General features: G+C 41.2%; 1 protein-coding gene across 6 annotated transcripts in view; it reads left to right on the plus strand.

The window, feature by feature from the left end:
• The first annotated feature begins 3,642 nt into the window (after positions 1 to 3,642).
• LOC6527437 overlaps positions 3,643 to 20,728 on the plus strand; it is a 38,240-nt gene continuing 21,154 nt past the window's right edge. For 2 of the 6 annotated variants that reach the window (XM_002088493.4, XM_015197628.3), the window contains exons 1-2: positions 3,649 to 4,719; positions 13,879 to 13,920. The gene's annotated coding sequence lies outside the window, so the exon portion shown is untranslated. Of the gene's footprint in view, positions 4,720 to 13,878; positions 13,921 to 20,728 lie in introns of all 6 variants that reach the window. The other 4 variants (XM_039371512.2, XM_015197630.3, XM_039371514.2 and 1 more) reach the window with 3 other exon arrangements.

Below are 20,728 nucleotides of genomic sequence, written 5' to 3' on the forward strand. Positions count from 1 at the left end.
TAAAATCATAACGACTTTAACTTAACTGTAACTTAGATTCCCAGCCTGGCCATCAGCCAAATGGAAATGGAATACGTCTCAAATCGAAATTCCTTGGGGATTTGGCATCAGCTCAGCTCCAAAACTATCTGCCAGACCAATAAAAACGGGAGCATTCAGCACGGAAAAAGTGGGATACTCAGGTGACTGACGCATGGCCCAAACACACGAACACACGAAGCCATAATTTACATATTTTTTGGCCAAAAGAAGAGTGGAAATAAAAAGGAGCAGAAAGCAACCCAAAAGTAAACAGGAGTTTTTTTCGGTCCAGCGGAAGGGGAAAGCCCATTTTTTTGGTGTGCGGCCCAGGAAGGTTGGTTGAAATTGAAAACGGCGTTGATTATAATGTCAATACTCATAAAAACAACAGAAATGCTCGTACAACAAAAAGCCGTTTGCAAAAAAAAAGATATGAATAACTCCAAACTTGTGACACACAGAGAAGTGCGATATATATATTCATATATAGCCTAGGGCGGGGGGATGCGCCGTAGCGAGGGGGCGTGGCTGATTGGTCCGCTTCTGCTGATGGGTGCGGTCCAAAACATTTGGCTCGCTTTACCCCTTTTTATTATCGTTGGGCTCTTATTTATTTTGCGGTCAGTGCTTTTGCTTTTGCCTTTTTGCGTTTGGCGTTTTTTTCTGTTTTATCGCCGTGTCGTTTTGGAGTTAAAAAATCAAAATGTATGTTTCATGTTCTCCATTGGCACTTTCATGGGCATTCCTAATGTTCGGGGGATATACGGGGTATTTAAGTTTTGCAACTTAAGATGAATACAATAAATATATATATAGACAAATAAAAATGGTATACATCTAAAAATATTTTATTAAAAAACATAATTTTCAGAAAAATCATATATCCTAGACTATGCTTGAATCTCTTCCTTTTACAAAAAATGTGTTTACTTTAAAGAGTATCCCGCTCCTCGAGACCCTCTAATGCTCAATTGATATCTTGTTGGGCAAGCCATCCTTTGGCTACCTGCCTGATCCGCTCGCCCCCCCGCCCCGAGGAATCCCCCTCGCCCCAACAGCTCCTCGATGTCATTGTCACCCCTCGACTTTAATGCGCTTTGGCATGCTTTTAGGCAATAATTCATGGATTAACGCCATTTGGCTTAAGCTCGTTTCTTTGGCTGCTTTTAGTGCAGAGTGTTTGATATTTGGAGCCTCGCCTTCACCTTTTGCGGTGGTGCCATCGCCATCGCCATCGCCACACGGGATTTGGGACTCGCATTCCTTGGAAGTGACTAATAAACCTTTGTCCCCATTCCCATTCCCATCCCCATCATCCGACTCTCTAATGATCTTGCTCATTTTTGGCCACAAACAGAGTTTCGTGTGTAGCGATTTGTTGACCACAACAAATTGCATTCGCCCATAGTCCCATAAATAACATTTGCAAAGGTCCCCGTCTATATACATGTATGTAGATATGTGTCCTTATGCCTGGACAAAGTGAGTGACTGACTCCCAGGACTGACTGAGAGCACGTGCTAAGTGCCGAGGCAGTCATTTGTCAAATTGGAAGGAGCGGGACGTATTGGACCGCCTTGATTTATGCCTTGGAATATTATTTTTGATTTTTAGAATTCCTTCGATTGCAGTCCGTTCCTGCTGATTCCCTGCCACATTTCGTGTGGCATCTTGTATCCTTTATCCTTGCGCCTGCTACGAAAGCATTTCGCATGAAATTCAATCGGGCCGGAGAGCATCCTCTTCTGTGTCCTGTCCTCCACTTGTTTTAGCCATTTCAATTCCCAGGCGGCAGAACATTTTGCGCTCGCTTTGTTTCTGCCAAGGCATGCAAAATTTTCGGATGGCGGATGAGTTCGAGGAAAACTCGAGGGAGGAATGGTACAGCGAGCAAAAAGATACTTGAAACGGGTTGAGTCTGGATATAGAGCAATCGGATGTGAAAGCAAAAACGAAAGACTAGCCGGAAAGAAAGGCGAATGAAAGTTTTAAGAAGGGACGCATATTTAAGGACCAACTTCTTTTTTGCTAACTTCTTTTTTTCACAATATTATCAACACAGTGCCTAATAATATGATTTAAGCTAACTGTATAATACGCATTGCTGTCTTATATTATTACTATGTCTTGTTTTTATTACTATGGTTATGGATTGTAAAACTTGCAGTAAATTTAGTTGTTAGGTATAACAAATAGGATTTCCCTTAAAACTACAAAGTTATAAGCTGGCAATTCGAAACAAATGGAGCAGGAAGAGAGTCTGGATAAGGAAACCTCATTGAGTAGCAGCTGGCCATCATTGTTTGGGGAGAAGGGGCAAAGCACCGAGGGGGTGGCGACTGGGAGCTGTCTTGCGGGTGACTGAAGCTCCCAAGTGGCATTGGCAGCATCCCCATCTTGCGCAACTTCTTCTTCTTTTCTTCAACTTCCGTTGCATGAATTTCCGGCCATGGCATTTTCATTGTTTTTACCGCTACTTTGCCCGCGTCCTCGACTGGCACTTTCCATTTAGCTGAAAGTTGATTCGCATTCAGGGCATTTAATAAGCGCTTATTGTGCTTAAGCCTCATTGTTGTCCGTTCATAGTTATTTGTGTTGTTCGGTTAATACTTTCAGTGACTTTAATGACCGGGAAGGAACAATCGAGCCCAAGCAAATGGCAAACTTTGCCAGGATTTGGTAAGACCAAGACCAACAGGACTTATCCGTAAATTAGACTTGGAGAACAACCGAGTTTTGATTGCACGGTGGGAAGCTTTCTTTAATAAGTATTAATCCTCTTCGTCTTGCTTAAGTGCCATAAAAGCATAATATTTTGACTTGAATATGTTTGGTTAAACGTAAAATACTGTCCGTAATTCTTTGTTATAAAATTAACTTATATAATCATGCCATTTTCATAAAAAGGAAATTTGACTAAATGTTAAAAACAAGTTACTATTGCTGTGTTAAAAGAATTTATGCAATCGAATAACGGAACAAACATTGTTAAGGGAGTCCTTACACTTTTGGAGTACAGTAATATCTGCCTAGACCATCTTGGAAAATTCCCACTTTCGTAGGATTATTTTATCCGATCATTTTATATTATCGAAAAATGCAAATACTGAAAGAAATAGGACAATTTGGCGAGTATGCAGTGCTGTTTCATTCCCGATAAAGGGCTAAGTGGGTGGCCTGAGATGCCATTCTGTGGCTTCTTTGGGCAATTAGATTGGGCATTTAGCCATGAAATTTGCGAACATATGGCTTCTATCAGCCAAAAACAACAAACGGCCGGTGCTAACAGAGCGGCTAACAGTGGGCGGTTAGCAGAGCGGTGAGTTGTTGGGTGTGTAGTTCGGTGGGTGGAGGGGGTGTTTTGGGAACTGCACTGTGGGGCTTGGCTTGGCGCTCTTTGCGCCCTCGCTCGCTTGCTCTCGCGCTCTCGGACTGACTCTTTCGCATGCCCCCCACCAACCAGTTGTTCGTGTGACTTCGGCTGGCGTTCGGCACTCGCTTCGGCAGTGTTACAGCAGAGCATCTGCGTTCTTCAACATTCTTCAACACAACAGCACCAGCAGCAGCACCGCGGATGCTCCTGCTCCCCTTCGCTTCTTCTTCGCTCTCTTAAGCGTGGAGCTCTCTTGTGCCGTTCAGTTCCGTTCCGCTCCGCTCGGCTCTCTGGTTCGGTTCTTTTGGTTTGTGCCACCGACTGGTTGGCGTTGGCTGGTTGGTTGGCTGTCGCTCTGCAGCTGCGTTCGTGCGCTTTTTGAAAATAGTTACAAGATGTTCATCGAAGTGAGTGGAACGCCGCAGCGGTTAAACGTGGACTCTTGAGCAGCCGAAGAAGCTCGCTTCCGAAATCGCCAAACAACTGAAGCACAATCGCGTTCTTCGAGTGGAAACGCCAGCACAAATAGGAAACAGCTCCAATCAAAGTCAAATCAAAACAACGCCAATTCATCTCTGCGACTGGAAACTGGAAATCAATTCCAATTCCTCAAGCCAAATAAATTGAAAACAAAACGCCAGTGAAACAAGAAGTGCATTCAGTTTTCCTGCTCGTGGAGCTATTGTTATTTTTAAATCGCTGACCGCAGAATATTTCTACTGCTTAAAATAGACGGCAACACACAAAAAAGTGCTGCCGCCGAAACAGAAATAAACCGAAAACCAAAAGGGTAGAAACTCGAAAGTGCCAAAAAAAAAAATTTAAAACACAAGAATTTCACTTCGAAAAAGTGCGTGTTCTAAAAATAAAGCAACAAATACAAAACCGCAACACAGAAGAAGCAATTGGGATTATTTTGCTGCCCATCTCAACACAAAACTGCATTTTGTTGAATTGTATATTCAATCTGGAAAAGCAAAGTGTCAAAGTGTAGTGCAAAAATATTTATAAATCTCTGCCAAAACATAAACAACCAACGAAACGAGAGAAGCGAAGAGAATTCTACTCACATTTCGTGCATTTTATAAAGATTTTCGTTTTTTATTTGGAATACAAACTAAACACAAGTACAAGAGTCGGAATCCATTAGTTCCGCATTAAAGTGTTAAAATAAATTAAGTCTTGGATACTCCGTAAACTTTGCATTTTGGAATACTTCAGCAGCATTTTGGATATCCGTGCTAATGAATTTTATATATATATACACATTCGTATAATACGTTGCCAATCGAACTGGAGGGCAGAAGGAAATAATTTCACAAAAGGTTGGTACACAACGAATGTTTGTGATCTCTGTGATTGTTGAGTAATAGATTGTAACTGACATAAAGAAATCCGTTTACTGCCGTCGCAAAATATTTATATTATGCACACGTCATTAAGCATACGACAGGTTGGCCAATGTAAGAATCTGCTTGTGAGCAAGCAAAAGGCCATGGGAAAGTGTAAACAAGAAATATTGGCGTTTGTTTCTTTACACAATATTAAAATTGAAATATTGAACAGAAGTTAAAACTGTGAAATTGAATATTTAAAGAGGCTGCAGGCAGATGTGTAATGTTCAAAATGATCAAAAATGATTATTCAAAAAAACAAGTTTGGTTAGTTTCCCCTTTTTTTAATTTAAGTGTGCGTATACTTAAAAATTTCATTAAATTTACGAGTTTTGCTGCTAGTTATACAAAAAATCATGAAAAAGTTCAGACAAGCAAATATATAAAAGTTACAGAATTATTTGTAAGTCAACTGGAATATAAGCCAAAAGGGTTTAAGATCAGACGTGTTTAATAAATTCGACCAACTGATTTTAATTGGAATAAGCATGCCCAGCTGGTGGTTAGGTAATTGAAAAAGCCTGGCAGACTTTCCCGGGAAAACGAATCCATTGCGAACAGAGCCCAAACACCTGGCCACAGCCCAGTGCGAGATCTTTTCAAAGAATAATACTTGAGCCCCTTTACACACAAATAAGACGAAGCGCTGTAAACAAAAGTCCCCGAGTGCATATCTCATTACCAGACCAAGGATCATCGTAAAAACAAAAGAAAGAATTGCAAGAAAGAACAACAAGTGTAGGCAGAACAAAAAGACGAAACTTTTCTCATTATCAACGCAAGTGTTTTCTGCACTCCCACATTTTTTCTTTATTTTTTTTCAATTTCCCTATAAGTGAAAGTGTCAGTCAGGGCCATGAATATGGCCACCGGCAGCTGGTCAGTCTCAGTTCTCTAGTTCTCGAGCTCTCGGATGGCAAATCGCATTTCTGCCACCGGAATCAACGTCATACATGAAACCGTGCAAGGAAAGATATTATAGAACGAGGGACATTTTTTACATCTGTCATAAATTTTGCTGCACACGGGCATAAATCTATTTTCTGCATTTTATTTGTTTATTTAAAAATTCTTGTGCACAACGAGAAGAGAAGAAAAGAAAAGAAAGACGAGAGCCATAATTTGCAGCCTGATTGATGTGACAATTCCTTAATTAATTTTTGTTGGAATTACGCCTTATATATGGCTGCCATTTAATTAGCAAATCTGTTTTTGGGAGAGGTAATACATCAGGGCAAATGATGTGATGCGAGTGCAGCAGAGAAATGAGTTTATTCACATCGCCGAATCTATTATCTGGCTCGTTTACCTTCCCGTTGCCAGGTAATTGAACCCCGGTCTTGTCCTGCGATGCCCTTCCTCCTTAGATACACATCTCAGTATCGTTCCCACGACTTGTCAATCATTCAGCATTCACTTTTGCTTCCCTAACCATCGTGTTTTGCCAATTATTTTAGAGACAGCGCCCCGAAAATATTGGGTAAAGTAAATAATACGCGCTCTTGATAAGAACCGTGGGTTGTGTGCTTCTGTGGAGATCGAGTTCAGTGACTTAACTTATCACTGCTTGCTGAAACTTTTTGGCTCAACATTCTTCGGTCTTCGGTCTTCGTTCTTCGGGCTTCTTGTTTCTTTTCTGCTGATAAGAATTGCTGAGGCTGAGACGCCGAAGAAACCGAAGCCGCTGCTAATGTGATTGCATTGCATTTTCAGTTGTCCAGCAACACGAGAGATTTCTAGATTCAATGGTGACGAATGCATGGTTCGAATAAGAAATTCTTTCAGGATTATTTTACATCAAACATTTGAATACAATAAATCGTGGCATATTTCCAAGCCTTAAACAACACCAAATCAATATACCAATTATTTATATTTAATTGGTAAAGTCAACGGATTTAGTGGCGACAATTACGGTCCAATGGCTGCAGCTTCTACCTTTGAAGGACTGCCTCTCCATGTCAGCAATACGAGTAGCGAACAAATATTTTCCATTCATAAACATTGTTAAGAATGCAGAATGCATTGTACTCAGGCCGCGCGCCACCCCCTCAATGGCCACCCAATTAGCTTTGGCTACTTGTGCAGTAAATAAGCCAGAAAAAAATATACAAGATGCTGCTGCTCCTGCTGCAAATAAAAAAAAAATGCAAAATGAAAAGCTGGCAATAGAGGAAAATATTTTCTGCGCCATATTTTGCAGCCAACGCACATAAATAAGCTCTAGACCAAGAAGCCAAAAAGGCAACAGAATGGGCGTAGCAAAACTTGGTCGCATTGTTGCTGCTGCCACTGCCGCTCTGTTATGGTTGGCAATTGGCCAAAAAGACATGGCCAAATGTGCGCCAGTTCTCGCTGCCCAGCCCATCGTCCAAAATTCAGCCTCCCAATCATCTCATCCCTTCTCTCGGCCAATTTCTGTTGTCGGCTGGCTAATAAATAATTTTAATTGTATTTCTTTTAGCCTTACTCTTCTATTTGGCTGGCCCACTTCTTTGGTAATAAAAAGATTTCCATTGTTGCACTAGTTGGTCTGCGGGAAATGGCTAAAAAGGAACGTGATCAACAGCAAATTGAGTTCGCCTTTATGACTTGGCCAATTTGCACAGTACGAGTATGTGTGTCTTATCAGGCTGCAGCGACAGCATTGAGGTTGGCCAGGTTTTCCCTTATTTTCCATCTTTTTTTTTTATATTTTTTGTTTGCACTTTTTCTGTGCCGTCTACTGCTGGTTGGTGGTGCCTCCTCCAATCTTTGGTCGACAAATATGTCGAGTGCTTGGCTTGGGCAAACTTTGTCACTGATAAGACTGTTGAACACCCCTGATCAACCGTCCTTGTGCTCGTGTTCGAAACTCTTCAGTTTTATGCTCGCAACACGGAAAAAAGATTCGCGAGCTTTAAAATGTTTGAAAACTGTATGACCAACTTCTAAATGCATTATATTAGTCCCCTTTGAATGAGCTATGCATAAGCATATCACTTAATTTTCTATGTCTACTTTAACTATATCATTTTCGAACCTAGTAATGCCAAACTGTATGCCAGTTGCTTGCAGTGTAACAAACAGAACCATAATAACCATACGCCACGTTGCACTGAAACTTAAATGAAATGAAACGAAAGTTGTCTTGGTTGTGTTTTTTTTGGCGACTTGGTCACGTCTTCAATGCACTTTGCTACGTGGATTGGGGAAGGGGAAAGCGGGGTTTTTCGATGGTGTGCAACGACATTTATTCTTACTGGTTATTGGTGTTGTTGCTGCCGCAGAAGCAGAATCAGAATCAGAATCAGTTGGTTCCTGCACGAGTATCTGTATCTACTGTATGCACGGATATAGTAACATATATAGTATCGCATAAGACACACCCACACAGAGAGGCGATGAGTTTTATAGGCGCTTTCAATACTGGGCCAAGGTAGTTTTTATCTTTTTACTTTGCCATTTCATTGTTGATGTGATGGCTGTTGTTGTTGTTGTTGTTGGGTCGTCTGGCAGCTTTAGTTGATTTTTGTTGCTGCCTTTTGTAATTGCAATTTGCAATCCTTGAACAATTTGTTTTTTTCTCTTTTCTTTGCCCATTTGCTCTCATTGCCGGCTGTCTCTTTTATTTTGCATTACTCATCTGCTTAATTTTATTTATTTATTTTTCCTTTGCCAGATGCGAAGAAAATGTGCAGAAATAGCACGTGCTGGTGGCAAAAATTTTCCGAAAATATAACCACAATTACCCACACACAGAAATTAAGGAAAAATCCCTGAAATCTAAGCTTTGTTCTACAATTAAGCTATCTGGTTTCTCATAAAAAAAATTGATTTCAAATCGAAAGAAGCTCTTTTGCATTCGAGTTTCGATTTTCTATCCATTTGGTTTGTTAGTTTTATGTGTGTGTTTTCGATTCTTCAATGACGTCTGGCAGAAATTTTCCATTGCAACGAGACAATTGGCAGCCAAGTCAAGTCAAATGAATGCAATTGGCACACACACACAAACACACACACAGGGGCAGCAAGCTCACTCACCCCCTTGGAAAAGGCCGTCACCACGCCCCTGCACTTGTGTATCTCTTATTCGATCAACCTTCCTTTCTTGGCTTGACTCTTTCGGTTCGTTTTTCAAACAATGCCAAGCTGTCAAAGCTATTGATTTGAGTGTGCGACTTATGTTTGCCATGTGAACGCCTTTGAACGCCCACTCCCGCCCCCATTTGGCCGCCCCGCCCCCTCCCCCATTTGCCCCATAATCTCGGTGTCCTTCTCTCTTGTCTGCGTGTTGCAATCAATGAGTTTTCCTTGGCAAGCGCTTTTCTTCTGCGCTTTTGTCCTTCTGGCTTTTTACTCGTTTTGATCCTTCCTTTCGCTCCTGTTACCGCCTCTTTTCACACTCCGCGTCCCATTTTCCTGGCTTTTCCACCCTTTCTTCATCCCCAGTTCTAACAGTACCTCCCTCCACACATGTAACTGCATCTGAGTTACAAAAATGCAGAGCGAGCACAAAAATGGTAGAAAAAAGTAAAGTAAAATAAGAGTAAAGGAAAGCGAACATTTTCCACTGCTCCAACTTTGTTGCCAAGCTTGTTTTACTTAAATTGTATTTGTACAAGGCTTCAACACTGCCACTTTTCACCCAAGCTCCCCGGAATATTGCCTTTTTGAACGCCTAAAAAAAGTGCCAGCATGTAGTTTGTGCCTGCCGGTTAGTTGGTTGGTCTTAACTTTTCGCTTTTTGCCCGAACCAATTTCGAGCGAAGGAGAAGCATTGCAAAAATCAGGGATTTCTTAGTCATATATACCAAAATCCAGCAGCTCCATATGTACGGAGTGCTATATACTCGTATGTTGCCTCAACAGGCCATGAACCAAAAATCTGGAGCCAATTCATTGGCCTTTGGTCTCCGTTTTACCAGAGGGAAACTAACAACGGCATGGGATAAAGGTGGTCATAAACAAGACTTTCTAGCTGCTGAATACATGGGCATAATCTATGACCACGTCCTTGCTGGCCACCCATATCATTCGCTTTGGCCCGGTGGGCCTTTTGTTTAGATTTATTGCTTTTTCTGTTTGTGCTCTTGATGGGAGGGATGGGAGGCCTCCCTCTGGTTGCGTCCTTCTTAGTTGATAATTGATGAACATTGTGAATGCTGCACTAGGGGACACCCTTGTACTCACACACTCGGACCACAACTGGCCAGAGATCATCTCTAAGCACACACATTCTGCACAATTCGAAGCCAATCCATACATATCCATACATATATGTATGCAGAGCAGACATGTCAATCACACTGATTCAATTAAGTGAAGTGCAAGCCAACCAAACAAACAAAGGAACACCAATACAGACAGACTCTGGTAGCTTAGCCAGGCAATTGAAAGTCGACCTCCAAGCAATTGTTTGCCTTTGTGCCCCAATTGCGCTCACAAGTAGGCAACACAAATACTCGGGCGGCACATTTGAAATCGATTGAGAATGATGAATAATGAAAATATGGTCAATACAACTTTTTGTTCTATCATAAGCTAGTAATTTAAATTAACACTCACAGCCGACGATCTATCCATAAATTGGCTCATATGATAATAAGCAGCTCGTTTCCTAATTCCCTCCTTGGATTCAGCCTTCAACCCACTCAGCTGTCAACAAAGTCATTGCAGGTGTTAAGGCGTGAACGTGCACACAGAAATTTATTGGTGGGGGAATGAGTGTTAAGGACTGCTGTTAACTGCTCGCAGGACCAAAATCATGTGCCAAATGCCTTCGAGCGGCAACTAAAAGTCGTAAGCAACAGGAGCAACAAAAGGAAACGCTGCGATGGGGGATGCCTTAATGATGACAGGCCAGGAAAAGCAGAAAAACTGCTCAGCTCAAAGCCAAGGACTAAATCATCTCGCTCAAACTCATAGGCACACAGAAGTGAACAATCATACCGTACTACTAGGTATTCATAGTGGGGAAGTGAATGTGGAATAAAGTTCTTGCACCAAAAAAAGGATTGCATTACTAAAAGTTATGAAAAAATAGAAAATGCTCTTTTTAGCATAGTATTTCCCATAATCATAATATTGATGGGTGTATTTTTTTCGGTGCAGTTCATTGTTTTCCCCGGTTGTGTGTTCATGTTGAATGATTGCCGACGCCTGCTGCTGACAAGTGTTGCGTGTTTTGAATATGGTTCCACATCTATTCAGAAAGTACGCCCATACTCGTTCAAGTATGTCCTTTCGACTTGTCGCCTAATGACAAAGCCAAGCGAATTTCGAGCCCTTCAAGTGCTTTGTTTGCTGGCTCATAGCGATGTTGATTGGCGCTGTCGAGGGGTTTTAGCTTGTATTGAAAGTGCTCTTCAATGAGAACATATGTTTGTTTGATCTGCATATAGTAAAAGTACCCTTGAGTTCTTGGTCCAAATTTCTTAATAAGTTACAAAAAGGTTTCTTATTCTAGGATCCGTATTATTAAATTTGCGAAACTCACCAATAAACTGCGAAGTGTGTGGATTCAGTTCTTATATTTCAACTTCTAAAGGGACAGTAAATAAGCCGCCAAAAAATGCCGTGAATAAAAACAGCTTCAGCTGGCTGAAATCCTTTTGTTGATTGACTCACCTTGAGTGCTGGCAACTTTGCCTTTTAACTGACCTGAAAGTTTGTTAATGCCATTCCCGAATGGCGATAGAATCCCGGCTATGCAAACTGCTGCAGCTGCTGCTTAGCTTCATTTTAATTTTTAGCTGCTGTTGAAAAGAGAGCAACGAATAAAAACTTTGCCGTCAGGGCTTTTGTGCCACTTTTCATGCTGCATTGCAAATTTTTTCAATGTTGCGAAAAGAGATTAAGGGGTGGCACAAAACTTTACAACACTCATTTCATTCAAAGTTTTCCGGCACGAAACAAAGTCGTGGACAAGTGGAGGGATTTACTGCAGTACTCCGGGGGTCATTCGATGGTTCATCAATCATGCCACGCCCTCTAATCAAAGCTTGAAGTGCCGAACAGAGGCAGAGTTCAGCTGAGGTTAGCCAGCCATATGCTGGCCATCTAAAAGGCAGCAGCAATTTCGTTGGTTAGCCTTGTGTCTGCAGGACTTTCCAGCTTACCTTTTTCTCTACCATTTTGGTGTTTGTTATGGTTAAACATAAAAACTAAATGCTAACGCACACACACGTATGTTATGTAATTGATACTGAATGGTGCCGGGAAAGGAAGTGGGAAGTTGAGGACATGCCTCAGCAGTTTACCAAATTTTCACCCATATGACCAAGTTTCCTTCAGTCAGGGTATGAAATGATATATTTCTATACAGGCTATAAGAAATAATTTAAGAGGAAACTAAATAATAAAAGTTATTGGTATAAATATGTTTATTTAACAGTTTAATATTTTATAAAATTTCATATGCACTCTAAAAACTAAATAAGGAAATATAAAGTTATTAATGGCATTTTCACATATATTTTAATGGCCAATAGTGCATTTTCATGTCGACTTTTAACAGGTTTCCTTTATCTCCGCCTCTTTGCTTTTTTATGTGTGACGCTTGGTTTTTATTACGACTTGGTCCGCCTCAAGGTAACAGGCGATGCATGAATGTGGGTATTCACACCGCAGAACACTCCCACCCACTGTGCCACTTACTCCACCACCCACTTTTCTACACCCACCCCACCAGACATAAAACCTCAGCCATTCCTCAGATGGCGGCCAACACCCAAGGCAGCATCATTTGGGCCTGGCTTTATTCCCATTGCCCCGCAGCCCCTTTTGGCACAGGTGCACGTTGATATATGGGCTTGAGGTTGGCCCAAAAGCAGAGGGGGTGGCTGCGAAGCGGGCCAAAGTCGTTTTAGGCTTAGGTCGGTGCTGATATATGTATATGGTCACGTGGCAATCGCCAGATCCCCATCGCACACATATCTCCCTTTTCCCGGGCTTATTCGGCATGAGCCACATTTGAGTTTCTAATCAAGGTAATTTTATGTTTGCCAAGCTCGCCTAATGCCAAAATTACATTTTTAGTCGCACCGCCACCATTTCCTTGGCACTTTCCGTCTCTACCCACACAAAGTGGTTTTTTGGCCAACACGGCGTATGCGTGATAAATGCAAGCCAACATTTGGCTTATCCTTAATGCTCATGTGAGCGGTGGTTGTCTGTGTGACTGTGACTGTGACTGCGGCAAATGGCCGTTCTCTTTGAGCTGCTAATTAGGCCAACATTGTGGGAGGGAAACCAACAAAACAACAGCGGCCAATTGTATGCCAAGACAAGCCATTAACATTAGAGCGGAGGATGGAACGTCGCGTCGGCCAAAGAGAACGAGTGTGAGGATAATACTTTGTGGCGGCGAGCCAAACAAAAGGTCACATTTGAGGCCGCGTTTGTTGCCTTCAATTGCAGACCAAAACCAGCTAGGAACAGGACTAGAAAATGTTACTTATAAATGTTATTTTCAAGTTAGGATAGGACGTTATCCAAACACATACAACCAAATGCAGAAATGTAACATCCAATCAAATGCAAGTTATTCACAGCCCTGAAATGTATGCTATTTACGAAGAAGTCCGGCATCATAATGTGTCAATGCGGGAGTGCACGAGCCAATTGACAACTAAATCTCAATTCGAATTGATGCATCCAATCAACCATTTCGCCCACCATCCATCAGTCAATCAATCAATCAGTCAAGCGACCAATCGCGCCTGCGTTTAGGGTCAAAAGGGAAGCGCTTGTCAACGATGAAAGTTCCAATAAGAGGGCGTCGGAAAATTCGCGCGTTTGTGTGTGTGAGTGTTTGAGAAGCTTGTGTGAATGTGTGAATGTGGTGTGAAGTGCATCACTTAATGCATCAGTGAGCAAACGATATCTGGGCCATTGGCACTAAGTGTTTAGAACATTTTCATTTCAAGCCTGTGCTCTCACATGGCACAAACATGATGGGTGTTGGAATGGAAGAAAAAATAAATATGCAAACTACAAAATGTTATGGATCTATTTGAATATCATGGATGGTATATCCTAACCCTTATATACCATGACAGAACCCAAATATACATATACTAATCACATACTCCTTTGCTCTCTTTGCAGTTGACATGTTCAAAGGCGAGGAACACTCCGTTATACATATCGGTAAGTGGAAATTTCCGTGCCCCAAATAAATGTGGCGTATGCTCTGCATTAGGGATCATTAAAAATTTATTGCATATGCAAATTCAAAGTTTTTATTGGGGTTCGCTGGGTGGCTGCCAAGAGGCGTGACCCAAAAACGCATGAAATTGAAGCTAATCAAAAATACATATTGACACCGCAAGGACGCAAAATGGAAAGGAAAATAAAGAGAACGCAGCCGTTACTAAAGCAAGAAAATGGAGTCCCATTCAAATGCAGATGCTGGCAATTTTCAAAGCAAATAAAACAAAACATGTTTGTCTGTGCTTTTCCACATATGAAAGTGTTGGTTAAACAATTTCACAGTTTTTCGTTTGAATATTTGACAAAAGTTCATCTAATTGACAGGCTCAAATTTCTGGGACCCCCTTTTTTCTGGTCTATCCTGCCACATTAATCATACGCCATGTGTTACAGGATTGGATTATTATTATGGGTTGGAAGGAAACTCTAGCCAGCACATGAAAATTTCATTAAATTTTAAGCTTGTTATTGTCAGTCTGCCTCTCAGTCCGTGATGGGTCGAAATGTGGCTTGGGTTCCGACTTTCCATTGCTGCTGCTGTTGTTGTTGCGATGACAAACGCCCCGAAAAGCTGTCATTAGTTGAAATCACATGTCATTGGCAGGGCGAAAGTGACCCGAGCGTGCTCGTCATAGGAACCCCAAAGAGGAGCGTCGCAAAGGGGGGTCAGAACCATTCATTGGGATGAGAAAAGCTGACCTTTTCGGGGCGAAAGAAGTGAATGTTTAATGTGGCGGCACCTGGGTTGCGCAACTCTTTGGGACTTTCTCTCTGATTTGGTTTTGGGAGTTTTCCAAGAAAATATTTATTTACATTACATTATTTACCACACTTTATTTTGTTTTGTCACTGAAAGAGAACGCCCCCCTTTAAATGCCCTGCCCTACGCCCATGGCCCCTGTCAAGTGTAAATCTTATGTGTCTGTGAGCGTCGTCTGTGTGCGTTTGAGCTTGTTGTGTTTGTGTGTGTGTTTGCCTGCATCTGTTGTTGTGTTTGGGTGCTTAAATGTTTGCCTACGTGTCAGTCCTGTCATTGCCAGTTGCTCTCTCGCTTGCACAGGATGCTGCTTTTATGACGGTTCATTGATATTCATTTGTGTGTGCGCCGTTGGGATATAGAAATATCCTTGGCATGCCAAATGTCCCTTTAACCCGTTAAGTAACTGAAACTTCAGTTCAAATTTTCGCTACGGGCAAATCCAGAGCAGGTCGGAATAAAAATTCAATTAAAATCGTGGAAAGCAACTGAAAGAAAGGCAAAGTTCCAAAGGGACCGCAAATCGGCTTATGGTTACGAGCGAGTTCCAAACGAAACTCAATCAAAAGTGAAGTTTGATTTCCTGCATGCGACTGTCGTTTATTTCCTTTTCCTTGCATACTCTGCTGCGCCCGGGAGAAATGTTGGAAAAATGCTGGAGAAATGCTGGCAATTTCCAAGTGCTCCGTCAACTCTGTCTCAGTTTTCCCCGTCCACTTTCCCCTTCACTCGGTCCCTTTCTCGCTGCATGTCGCTTTATTTTCCAGCCTCAATCAATATGGCTTAGGCAGTCTCGTTATAAATTCATGTCCAGAATTTTTATTTATTTTGTTTTCTTGCCTGAAGCTCCTGCATGAATATGAATGAATGTGAGCATATACAACTGCAATACCCATAATAGCTCTATTGTGACCTTCCTCTATATAGGATTATCCTAAATCAAAAATGCTCTTTCCCTTAATTTTTTTAACCATAATGAAAGGAAGGAGCAATTCATGTTATTGCTGTGAAACACTTCAATCCACTATCCTTTAAAAGTGTATTTTATACATTTATTATCTACCACTAGCCGTTAATTTTGTATTTTCTACTTTTATTATCTATTATCTTGGCTCTTACTGTACCCAACCGAGGCTCCATTCTTATGACAGTTTTTCTTTTCCGGCTTTTCCTTTTAGACTGCTTTTTTCCTGTTCTGCTCTTGCCACGCCAATTGAACTATCTAAATAGAAAACTCTTTTCCTATTTCTCTGCTCACCTTGCCCTTTGAGCGGAAATTCCTTTTCAAAATCCTCTCCAACAGCGGGATGGAAAAGTTCAAGTGTCGACAAACTTTAGCTTCAAAACCAAAGCAAAGAAAATCTCATCCATTTTTCAACGCTCACCTTGAGGAGAAGGAAAACCAAAACAACAGCAACAAAAATTAGCAAAGTTAAGGACGAAGCGGAAATTTCGTGTGGTTAAAGAAGAGGAAAAACTGGGGATGTATTTTCCACCACGCCCCCTCTCGAAAGCCCAATGATATACATCGCCTAGGCCGGGAGCGACACTGAGACACTTAATCCGCACGTTTACACCTCAACGCACACAACAAACACTCGTCGAGGGGCGGGAGGGGGCGTGGCTGGGGGCTATGTTACCTTCAACTCGGTGCTCACCATAAATTTGTGTATTCTACTTAATAATTAACTGGAGTTGGGGCGTGAAAACTTTGAGGCTTTCTCAACAAAAGACTCAGATACAGCTTAATAAGGATGTGGCAACTGAAGGTCATGGGGGGTCGCATCAAAAGGGGTTTCCATGAATGGAAAACGTGGAAATCAGAAGTAAGATTAGCCTCAATGTGATACCAAGATCGACCTAAGGCCTGCGGCAAGAACTGAAACTTAGGTGGTTCTCCCTCAATCGATTTTCTCTGCAGATTAATTGCGATTCATCGAAGCGGTATAATAAACCATTCCTGGAATCGAATTTGATGGCTTAAGACTATTCATGTATGCATTTAATTAAACTCTGATGGGCAAGGTGATGCGATTTAATTAAGAAGTTCGAGTAAACAGTATTCCTACGCCTTCGAAGTTATGAGGTTATTAATTTGAATCCATTCTTGTGGTAATAAAATCTGTTTAATTGCAAAGTGAACTCGAAATAATCTTAGATCATATTACATCTTAACTTCATTGATTGGCTGAACTATGCCAATCAATTCAGCAGCAGCGAATCCTCCCTGGAATACCTTGAAACTTAACAAGTTTTCGCAAGGGGGAAAGTGGACTTTTCCCCATTCAATCCTGAGAAATTCTTCTGTTTACTCTATATTCACTTTCGTGCGGTTTCCGCTTTCTTTTGCCCGCGTCAGCAATGGAAAAAGGAAGGGGGGGGGAAAATTAGATGATTACAAGACAAAATGCGGCGTTGCTTTAATTGCACTTGAACCCCCAACCTTCGACCCCCAGCCAACCCCCCTTATTCATCCCTTTACTCACCTGGGCCGCCAGTTCAAGTTCCACTTGCTCATTAATTACAGCTTAGTCCGACCCGCAGTTGGAGCCTTAATGATTTACCTGCAGATGCTGTTGGTGCTGCCGCAAATATTGCTGGTTTTTAGCGTGCCTACACTGCTAGAAAATACCCTAAAATATAGCTAAGCAAAAAATAAAGAAACTGGGCGTAAAATAAATAAATTGGCTACATTCAAAATGGAAATATATAGTCTTTTCCTTATTTTGAGATATTTTTGTATTTTTTAACAAAACATAGGCAATTTATATTTACTAAAATTATGGGTAAAGTCCATTTTAAAGTTAAATTATTTATTTAAAAAGCCTGACTGTTCTGCATTGCTGATCATTTTTTTTACTTAAATTTTTTGCGCCTTATGATTTCTTGATTTCTGGCACTTCGCTTTCCACCTTTTGCACCTTTCCCTTTTGCGGCATTTTCCGCTGCGGCTGCTTTTCTTTGGCGTGGCTTTTCCGGCGTTATCCTCGATGGTTTTTTACCTTTCGCCGGCTGCCGCTTCGTATTAATGTATTGTAATCAAATACACTCTTACTTATCTGCTCTCGTTCCCATTCCCTGGAATTTTTCGTTGATTATTTTGAGCTTTGCTTACTATCTGATGACCGCCTGCCCTTTTCCCTTTCCATTTCCCCTCACGTTGCGCATTTAATTAAGCAAATAGCAGGAAAAGTTTGTTTGTTTTTTTTTTTCCTCTGCGGGATTTCCCTTTTGCTCTTTTCGGGGTTTTTAAGGGTGGCATTGATGTTCACTTGTTGCTTCCTTTGTGGTGTTTTTTTCGGTTTATTTGTGGCCAGCGGTCGCTTTGATCGAATAATTAAGCAAAGAGTCCAGGTAAATTGTTGAATAGGCAAAAATAAATATATTAAAGTATAAACCCCTTTTTAGAGTTAAAGTTTCAATGCATTTGGTGCTTTTTATTTCACCAAGGTTCTGCTTCCATGATTCCCTTGACAACTTTCCAAAGACAAAGAGTTTCTTTGTAACTTTGCGTTTCTAGAAACCAGAATATTTCATTAAATAAACTCTGAAACCCATTTCTGTGGTATACGTTTATTCTTATTTTTAGATTTATATGCACAGCTCTTGTGATTCGTTAACTTTGCGTTGCCAAATTAAAATAAATACTGGGAACCCAATCTTTGTCCTTAAATTCCACTTGAAGTGCATTTCGTGCTTGGTGCCATGGCATTGATTGCTTTTGTGCACACGTGTGTATAGGGACCTTCAGCAGCAACTTGACGCCTTTCAACTGCACTCACTTTACCAATTTGTGACTAAATTTGCACGGCTGTCGTTCAGGAAGCAGAAAAGGGGGAAGGACATTTCTCTCACTCACGTTTGCGCGTTGGAATTTAATAAGAAAATATGTTGGCAGCAACGTGATAGAAGTGGAAATGAGGAAAATCAAGAAAATCGGAAGGGAATTCCCCTTGAAGCAACTTGCCAACTGGCGAAGAGCCGCAAATGCAGTTTAATTTTAATCAAATTGCAGAGCAATTAACCAGCAAAATGCGTTCGGAGCAGAGGCATGAAGGAAATGCAGGTAAATGCTTGGTAAAACGCAAGGAGATGACACAATTAATAATGAATTACACGCAGAGAGGGGCGACTGGTTCGAGCCAAAATGTCAAGACTGCAACTGCGAACAAACAAGGTTGCCACTGGCAAAGACAACTTAATTAACCTCGACCTTCTCCTTACCACAACTGCAGCAACAACACGCTGCTGACAACTGGCTGACGTCACTCGCTGCTTTATAGCCAGCCACTCAATGCCGAACGGTGGACATTGTGGGCAAGTCGCGAATCGCAAGTCGCCAGTTGCCGCTTCAATTTCAATTCCAGTTGACCATCGCCGATTGCCACATCAAGACATCAATAATAAGCCAAAGCAGCGAAATTTCAAAGGCAATATTTCGTTTTGAGATTTTCTCACTAAAAAGTTTATATATTCGCTTACATATTATAATATTTTAAAATATTTTTATAATTATTATAATTATAAAAATAAAAATATGATTCTTAGTATGATAGTTTTATACTGTTTATTTGTTCTTGTAGATTTTTTATAAGCATTAATTGCTAGTAAATCTGTCATTAATTTTTTTTATTTTTTTGTTCAATGCTTATGTTTTCTGACACTTTTTTTCGGTGCACGTACAACTAGCGAGCTAATAAATGCGTGTTGACGCATTGCGAATTGTGCGCATGCGCGCGGTTCCAAAACCGAAAAAAAGCGCTGCATTTGCCGGCACAACGCGAAACCAGTTTGTCAGCCTCTCTCAATGTTGCACCAGTGCTGCTGCAGCTGATGTTTGTTGCGGCTTGCTGCGGCTGCTGCTGCTGCTGCCATTGCAGTTTCAAGAACCGGGTCAAGGTTGCTGCTGCTGCTGCTGCAGCGCCTCGTTGATCGCAGTCGACGGCGGCAGAGCGGCAGAGCAGCGCAGCTTTCGCCTTGTGCGCCTCGCATTGAAAGTCAAGTTCGCGCACACATGTGTTTGATTGACATTGGCCAACAACCATCTGGTGATCATGAGGGGATCGGCAGTTAAGACTGCACCGACTGGCAACAAGCAACTTGCAACTTGTTGCTTGCGATTCGCTCTGCTTGAGCCATCGAAAGGTGGGAAGAGTTATGCAACTTTCAGGTTTGTGCGGCACTCAAAAGGATCTTCAGAAATGTAGTTGATTTATGCCACAAAATTGGGAAATCACATATGACCTACAAAGCAACGTTAAAGTTGAATTAAAGTTTAAAGATTTTATTTCTTTTAGTCATATACATTTCACACATATGCATTTCTTAAATCATTGTAATAAAAAACCATTTTAATTTGTTTCAACATTTTATTTTTTCTTATTTCCAATATAATATCCATTTTAATTAAATATATTTTGAATTTCATATTTACGTACAATACGTTTATGGGCTCAACAGAAATTCCACTAAATATTTTAAAATTTTGTGAAAATCCTTTCATTCTTTCGCTCTCTTTAATACATATTACGTATATGTATTCGTATTACCAATTAAATTCTCTGCCAAGTCCAAAAAGCAATCAAATTGTATATTTATGAATGCAATTCGATATTGGGCAGAATTCTATTAAATGCGAGATGCAATAATTAATAATGTTTTAATGAAATTGTCAAGCCAAGAGCGGATAATTAAAAAAAGGGAAATTTTGCATAAAAGTGGCAATAAAATAAAGAAAATTCCGCTTGTGGATGGGTAAGGGGCAGAGGGCGGAGGGGTAGACGGTTTCCATCAGCTGCAGACAGCAATTTAATTTTGTTTGTGGCAACATTCTCTCTCACTGATTAATGGCTAGCCACGCACAGAAGCCGCCCACTCCGCCCACTCCGCCCACTCCGCCCACTCCACCCACTTCTCACACCCCTTTTGAGGCCGCTCAATCTGCTCCTGGCTGGGAAAACTGGAGCGCAAGTTAAGCGAAATGCTATT

The sequence above is a fragment of the Drosophila yakuba genome, chromosome 2L (genome assembly GCF_016746365.2).
Source record: "Drosophila yakuba strain Tai18E2 chromosome 2L, Prin_Dyak_Tai18E2_2.1, whole genome shotgun sequence".
Classification (NCBI taxonomy): domain Eukaryota; kingdom Metazoa; phylum Arthropoda; class Insecta; order Diptera; family Drosophilidae; genus Drosophila; species Drosophila yakuba.